The following is an 8,451-nucleotide window of genomic DNA, read 5'->3' as shown; positions in this document are numbered from 1 at the left end:
CTACTGTGACACATATCCATGTTTTTATATCTCACTATCTATGTAGTTATGCATGTGTAACAGATTCAACATACACATGACCTTTTGGGGTCTTTCTTGTTCAATTTATGGTATTGGAATGTTTAGACTGTTTTCTTTGCCCAGGTGCAGCACCTGACCTCTTCTTCAGCCTGCACTTCCGTGACATCAGAGCAGTCGAACCATGTGAGTTTACATGCTTATATGCTATAAAAGACGTGTCCTTCATGGTTTAGTGTAAATAATATAATATTGTAATATTGAGCACGAACAAGGCCATTTCTGTCATTTCTTGGTAGTCTATCTTTTTAATAATTTATTCGTAATCCCAATAAACCACATTTGCCACTATTCAACAGCTCACTGCTCAAAGGGATTCATGGTTGACAAAGACTTTTACATGAACAACATTCTGATGGTATATGAACAGGACCTACATCATTGCCAGCTTGCCTGCACTCAGAACCCCGGGTGTTCCTACTTCAGCTACGTGGTTAAAGAGTATAATCTATTTGAGTATTTGGGTTGTCTGTTTGAGTGGTGGTCACCAGGTCACCCGATTTGTTCTGGTAGATACTGTAGTTGAGGGATGGGTCTGGAGAAATGTCAGCACTCGCAAATGCAAAGCTATGGACTCATGGACTGACTATTCATGAGATCGAAATGATATACAGTATTTGTTTACAAATACATTGTTTACAAAAAAATGTGTAAAACAGAGACATGACAGAAGTGCATCAGTATTTTCTTTTGCTTTCAAAACAGGTTCCGCTGCTATCAGAAGTATTCAGATGGTCAACCAACTATGATAAACAATCCAGAAGTCATATCTGGTTACTCTAGGAAGGGCTGCAGTAAAGGTATGGACTCATCTAACCTACTGTACAAATAGTACTTACAACTGTTAAACAAATAAGAAGAAAAATAACAAATAATTAAAGAGCAACAATAAAACAACAATAACGAACAGGGGGTACCGGTGCAGTCAATGTGCGGGGGCACAGGTTAGTCGAGGTAATTGAGGTAATATGTACATGTAGGTAGAGGTAAAGTGACTGTGCATAGTAATAAACAAAGAGTAGCAGCAAATAGTCTGGGTAGCCATTTGATTCGTTGTTCAGGAGTCTTATGGCTTGGGGGTAGAAGCTGTCAAGAAGCATTTTGGACCTAGACTTGGTGCTCCAGTACCACTTGCCGTCCGGTAGCAGAGAGAACAGTTCATTATTAGGGTGGCTGGAGTCTTTGGCAATTTTTAGGGCCTTCCTCTGACACCGCCTTGTAAAAAGGTCCTGGATGTCAGGAAGCTTGGCCCCAGTGATGTACTGGGCAGAAGCACTATCCTCTACCCCGAGCAGTTGCCACACTAGGCAGTGATGCAACCAGCCAGGCTGCTCTCGATGGTGCAGCTGTAGAACCTTTTGAGGATCTGAGGACCCATGCCAAATCTTTTCAGTCTCCTGAGGGGGAATAGGCGTTGTCGTTCCCTCATCACAACTGTCTTGGTGTGTTTGGACTATGATAGTTCATTGGTGATGTGGACACCAAGGAACTTGAAGCTCTCAACCTGCTCCACTACAGCCCTGTCGATGAGAATGGGGGCGTGCTCGTCCCTCCTTTTCCTGTAGTCCACAATCATCTCCTTTGCCTTGATCACATTGAGGGAGAGGTTGTTATCTTGGCAACACATGGCCAGGTCTCTGACCTCCTCCCTATGGGCTGTCTCATCGTTGTCGGTAATCAGGATTACCACTGTTGTGTCATCGGCAAACTTAATTATGGTGTTGGAGTCGTGCTTGGCCATGCAGTCATGGGTGAACAGTGAGTACAGGAGCGGACTGAGCATGCACCACTGAGGGGTTTCTTTTGTCCAGGTCAGTGCAATAGAGATTGAGTCATCTGTGGATCTGTTGGGGTGGTATGCAAATTGGAGTGGGTCCAGGGTTTCTGGGAAAATGGTGTTGATGTGAGCCTTGACCAGCCTTTCAAAGCACTTCATGGTTACAAACGTGAGTGCTACGGGTCGGTAGTCATTTAGGCAGGTTACCTTGGTGTTCTTGGACAAAAGGACTATGGTGGCCTGCTTGAAACATGTTGGTATTACCGACTCGGTCAGAGACAGGTTGAAAATGTCAGTGAAGACACTTGCCAGTTGGTCAGCGCATGCTCGGAGTACACGTCTTGGTATTCTGTCTGACCTTGCGGCCTTGTAAATGTTGACCTGTTAAAGGTCTTACTCACATCAGCTACGGAGAGCGTGATCACACAGTCGTCCGGAACAGCTGGTGCTCTCATGCATGTTTCAGTGTTATTTGCCTCGAAGCGAGCATAGAGGTAGTTTAGCTTGTCTGCTAGGCTCGTGTCACTGGGCAGCTCTCGGCTGTGCTTCCCTTGGTAGTCTGTAATGATTTGCAAGCCCTGCAACATCCGACGAGCGTCAGTACAATTCGATCTTAGTCCTGTATTGACGCTTTGCCTGTTTGATGGTTCGTCGGAGGGCATAGCGGGATTTCTTATAAGCTTCCGGGTTAGAGTCCTGCTCCTTGAAAGCAGCAGCTCTAGCCTTTAGCTCAGTGCGGATGCTGCCTGTTACCCATGGCTTCTGGTTGGGGCATGTACGTACAGTCACTGTGGGGACGACGTCATCGATGCACTTATTGATGAAGCCAGTGACTGATGTGGTGTACGCCTCAATGTCATCGGAAGAATCCAGGAATATATTCCAATCTGTGCTAGCAAAACAGTCCAGTAGCTTAGCATCTGCGTCATTTGACCCCTTCCGTTTTGACTGAGTCACTGGTACTTCCTGCTTTAGTTTTTGGTTGTAAGCAGGAATTAGGAGGATAGAGTTGTGGTCAGATTTGCCAAATGGAGAGCTTTGTACGTATCTCTGTGTGCAGTAAACGTGGTCTATACTTGTTTTCCCTCTGGTTGCACATGTAACATCATGGTAGAAATTAGGTAAAATTGTCATGCTCTGATCTGTTTCACCTGTCTTTGTGATTGTCTACACCCCCCTCCAGATGTCGCCCATCTTCCCCATTTCCCCCTGTATATTTATACCTGTGTTTTCTGTCTGTCTGTTGCCAGTTTGTATTGTTTGTTCAAGCCGACCAGCGTTTTGTCTCAGCTCCTGGTTTTCCCTAGTCTTTTTCTCGTCCTCACGGTTTTTGACCTTTGCCTGTCCACTGTCTGTATCTGACCCTGAGTCTGCCTGCCATCCTGTACCTTTGCCTCTGCTCTGGATTATCGACCCCTGCCTGCCTTAACCTGTCATTTGCCTGCCCCTGTGGTTACAATAAACAATGTTTCTTCAAACAGTCTGCACTTGGGTCTTCCCTTGATTCCTGATAGTACGAACTGGTCATGACTGACCCAGCAGACTTGGACCAGCTCCGCCACGCCATCTCCTCCCAAGGAGCACTCATTGGTAGACCCGAGGAGATGCTTCGGGGTCTGATGGAAGGGTTCCAGGATGTGGACTAACATCACAACCTAGAATTGGACACTTTTCTGGAGAATTCCGTGGGTTGCCTACTAGGCAGCCTACCACGACGGTAACCTCCCAGCCCCTCAGTAACCCAGCTGGTAGCAGCGCCGTCGCCCTTGATTCCTGGGAACCCTGCTTATCTCCACCAGAGCGCTACAATGGAGATTCCAGAACCTGCCAGGCCTTTCTCTCCCATTGCTCCCTTGTTTTTGAGGCTCCGGTGTCCGGGAGAGAAGCTGCCCGGAAGTTACTCCAGTTTCGGCAGGGCTCCCTCAGTTTGGCAGACTATGAGATGGAGTTCCGCACGAAAGGGTACCTGGAACCCAGAAGCGTTGTTTGACACGTTCCTACACGGATTATTGGTGGGGGTAAAGGACGAGCTTGCAGCCTGGGAACTACCGACGGATCTCTACTCACTCATCGCCGTCGGTCATTATGTGTCTACCTGTCCCTTCAAAAGACCCAGCTCATCCGTTGGAGTGAGTACTCTGGTGGGTCTTAAAGATAATTGTTCTTCTCCCCTTACTTGCCCCCGTCTCCATGCCACCCTGCTGTTGGGCGACTAGTCCAAGTCTCTCCAGGTACTCATCGACTCGGGGGCTGATGTGAGTCTCATGGACGTTACCCTGGCGTCCAAGCTGGGCATCCCCACTCAACTCCTCTCCATTCCCATGGGTGTTAGAGCACTGGACGGGCACTCTATATATCGGGTCACCCACCAGACCACCCCCGTCAACCTACGAGTATCAGGGAACCACAGCGAGACGATCCGATTCCTGCTGGTTGAGTCTCAGCAGGTTTCCGTGGTATTGGGGTTCTCTTGGCTCCAGCAACACAATCCCTCCATTGACTGGGCTACTGGTACCATCGTGGGCTGGAGCCCATCCTGCCACACTCATTGCCTGAAGTCAGCTCTGCCTGCCCCGGGACATTTTCCTGAGGGCTTGGAAATTGCCCCGGACCTCCCCGCCTGCGTCGCAGAGTACCAGGACATCCGGGAGATGTAGAGTAAGGCCTGGGCCACTGTCACGCCCTGATCTGTTACACCTGTCTTTGTGATTGTCTCCACCATCCTCCAGGTGTTGCACATCTTCCCTGTACAAAATAAGCTACAAATAACGCAAAAAACACACAAAATAGCACAATTGGTTAGGAGCCCATAAAATGGCAGCCATCTCCACCTGAGCCATTACAGAAAACATCCAATGTAGTTTTACAGTGCATTCGAAAAGTATCCAGACCCCTTCACTTTTTGCACATTTTGTTACGTTAGAGCCTTATTCTAAAATGGATATATAAAAAAAACACTCATTAATCTCTATTAATCTATAATGACAATGTGGAAACAGGTTTTCAGAAATGTTAGCAAATGTATTAAAAGGAATTGTCCGTAGAGCTCAGAGACAGGATTGTGTCGAGGCACAGATCTGGGTAAGGGAACCAAACATTTCTGCAGCACTGATGGTCCCCAAGAACACTATGGACTCCATCATTCTTAAATTGAATAAGTTTGGAACCACCAAGACTCTTCCTAGAGCTAGCCGCCCTGAGAAATCGGGGGAGAAGGGCCTTGGTCAGGGAGGAGACCAATTACTTGATGGTTACTCTGACAGAGCTCCAGATTTCCTCTGTGGAGATGGGAGAACCTTCCAGAAGGACAACCATCTCTGCAGCACTCCACCAATCAGGCCTTTATGGTAGAGTGGCCAGACGGAAGCCACTCCTCAGTAAAAGGCACATGACAGCCTGCTTGGAGTTTGCTAAAAGGCACCTAAAGGGCTCTCAGACCATGAGAAACAAGACTCTCTGGTCTGAAGAAACCAAGAGTGAACTCTTTGGCCTGAATGCCAAGTGTCACGTCTGGAGGAAACCAGGCATCCCTCATGACCTGTCCAATACCATCCCTACGGTGAAGCATGTTGGTGGCAGAATCATGCTGTGCGGAATTTTTTATTTGGCAGGGACTGGGAGACTAGTCAGGATAGAGGGAAAGATGAACAGAGCAATGTATGGAGTATGGAGAGATCCTTGATGAAAGCCTGCTCCAAAGCTCTTAGGACCTCAGACTGGGGCGACCGTTCACCTTCCAACAGGACAATGACCCTAAGCACACAGCCAAGACAGAACAGGAGTGGCTTCGGGACAAGTCTTTGAATGTCATTGAGGGAACCCGATCAAACATCTCTGGAGAGACCTGAGAATAGCTGTGCAGGGACGCTCCCCATCAAACCTGACAGAGATTGAGAGGATCTGCAGAGAAAATCGGGAGAAACTCTCCAAATACAGGTGTTCCAAGCTTGTAGCATCATACCCAAGAAGACTCGAGGCTGTAATCACTACCAAAGGTGCTTCAACAAAGTACTGAGTAAAGTGTCTGAATACTTATGTAAATGTTTTATTTAAGTTTTTATATTTCTAATAAATTTACAAAAATGTCTAAAACCCTGTTTTTCCTTTTGTCACTATGGGGTATTGTGTGTAGATTGATGAGGGGGAAAAAAACGATTTAATCCCTTTAAGAATGAGGTTGTAACGTAACAGAATGTGGAAAAAAGTGAAGGGGTCTTGAAAACGTTTTGAATGCACTGTATATTAACCATTGCTGTCTGTCTGTGATTACCCACGAAATGAGGACATAAAAAACAGTGACATTTAATAAATTGTAATACATAGAAGGGTCCTTTGGATTGTTGACATATGTTTGACATTGGTGCCTTAGAGCATACTTGAGAAACTGAAGTTGGAATATTTGTGACATTTTATGCCTCACCCAGGGCTCCTTTAGGACTCCATACTTTCATCTGTAGGCGCCACAAAGTAAAAGTTGGTGTCATATGAAGCTTTACCGCTTGCTCTGTTATATGAGTAGTATTTTGATTTCAATATCAAATTTCTTACATACGTTTATGAATGTTGTAAAATCTAAAACATGAATATTGAAAATATATAATTTTTTCTAAAATAAAATCATTATTTTTTGACAAATGTACTGTATGTGCTCATGTGGCTTCTGTTATGAGATAATATTTCCATACTGGTAAACATAGAACACAGAGGGTTGCTACTACACAGTTCAAAAGTCATTTACAGCCTTTAAAGGACATTGGAAGAAAAGCTACGTATTTATTGTAAATAAGCTGAATCTCATTTGAGTGGCTGCCTCATCTTACCATTTCTATGTCCCTCTAGAAAAGAGAATCAAGCAGACCATTGTAAGGATGTCTCTGAAATCTAATACAGGAGCTGACCTCAATGACCCAGTGGTAAAGGAACAGATGTTGGAGCAGGTACAGTAGTCCTACATCTCCCACATCAGAAATCAATGTCATGCTCACTCATTTCACTGTTCTCACATGATCTCAAGTTTATGTTCCTATTGGTCATATTAATAAACTGAAATTCCTGACTTAAATTCTGCTGCTGGCTTTATCTGGCTTGATCATTTTCTCATAGATCAGAAAGGAGTTTGCTAAGGACGGGAACTTCATCCTAGGCCCACACTGGAGAGAACTGCTGAATGGAGACGTTTTTCTCAAAACAGTTAAACTTGGAAGCCCTGAAGAAGGTACACAATTTTTTGTTCCACATTTATGAAAAAGACCCTCCTCATGTTTAGTCTGTTGTTCAGAGTCCCTTGTTCAGTGTGTTGTTAGGTTTTGCATCCCGTTGACAGTATGGAAATCAAGTACTGTAAGGTGTTCATGAACTATTTGTACAACTTTGTACTGTTGTGTTTGTTTTCTAAGGTCAGTGTGGGTCAGGATGAAGAGGACCAGCCATGATGATGCAACAGGAGAGGGATGGAAGTCCCAAGAAAACTAAAATAGTCAAGCTTACTGTAAATAACCCTAGTACTTTTTAATATATGACCGTATATCAATAACATTATCTTAGATCATGGGCCATGTTTTTCTTGAATGATAGATAGCTTTATGCTTATGAATGAAAAATATGATGTCAAGTTATATTAGGCTAGATTTAAACTCTACAATGTTTTACTATTGTAATGTAAAATTATAATGTAAGATTTTTGTTGGTGCATAAATGTAATGTAATAATATTTGTTGTACATCAGGGCAATTTGATTAGTGAAGAGAAGAGGAATAAAAAGGACATTTGTGGTTTTTCAAGTCTGTTGTTAAAACATGTATGGTGAAGTTTCAGTGAGGTTTCAGTGAGGGATCTTTTCAGTGAGGGAGTTTCAGTGAGGGATTTTCAGAGTGTAAAATTCTTGATAAGGATGTTACTCACTTATGGATGTAGCTGTTGACGTTCTTAAATAAAATGTGTTTGATTAGTGACAACAATATTACCATTATTTTCACCCTCCAGCAAGAATGGTGAGATGAAGGCAGTAATCACATCAATGTAGAATGATGTGCCCACTTCCAGGTGGCATCGTTCAGAGAACTGTAAAGATGGAGACAGACAGACTGTTGTGGGTGTGACAGAATGACAGTATCCATGTTATGAACCTAAGCAACATTTGGATGTTATAATTTTCCCTGTTATCATGGTGTGTTGACTGTGTCAGCTATAACAGTCATAAACACATGGTCATGGATAGCAGGGGAGGGGTGTGGGGTCCTTGCCCTTATTAATGTAGTTGATGGCTGTTATACATTAAACAACTTGATTAACCAAACACCACGAATCAGAGAGTGAATGTTCAAAAGATTTGACATCCAGGTTTCTAGCCAGAAGGCATACACAGGAGTTAGCTGTAATTGTACTGCAGTATGCTATGCATTATGCTCTTATTGTAGCATGTACAGGCTACTGCTGTCTAATTTTGAAACATCTTGATCAACTGACCTCTGGTCTTGAACTCCCTCTAGTGGAGATTTAAAATACTGGTAAATAATTTTCAGACTCCCAAACATCTTATTGATTGATTGGTCTGACTGGGGCCCTTATACTTCCCCTCACCTAGATGCTCTGAACAC

The 8,451-nt window shown here is 44.2% G+C and overlaps 1 long non-coding RNA gene across 1 annotated transcript; it reads left to right on the top strand.

The window, feature by feature from the left end:
- The first annotated feature begins 6,683 nt into the window (after positions 1–6,683).
- On the top strand, positions 6,684–7,953 carry LOC110501035. The gene is made up of 3 exons (XR_005038744.1): positions 6,684–6,792; positions 6,959–7,070; positions 7,252–7,953. It is a non-coding gene; the product is annotated as an uncharacterized LOC110501035 (long non-coding RNA).
- Positions 7,954–8,451: the final 498 nt, after the last annotated feature.

Source organism: Oncorhynchus mykiss, chromosome 21 (assembly GCF_013265735.2).
Source record: "Oncorhynchus mykiss isolate Arlee chromosome 21, USDA_OmykA_1.1, whole genome shotgun sequence".
Taxonomy (NCBI): Eukaryota; Metazoa; Chordata; class Actinopteri; order Salmoniformes; family Salmonidae; genus Oncorhynchus; species Oncorhynchus mykiss.
Note: the sequence above shows the minus strand (reverse complement) of the source record. Positions and strands in the feature narration are given on the sequence as shown.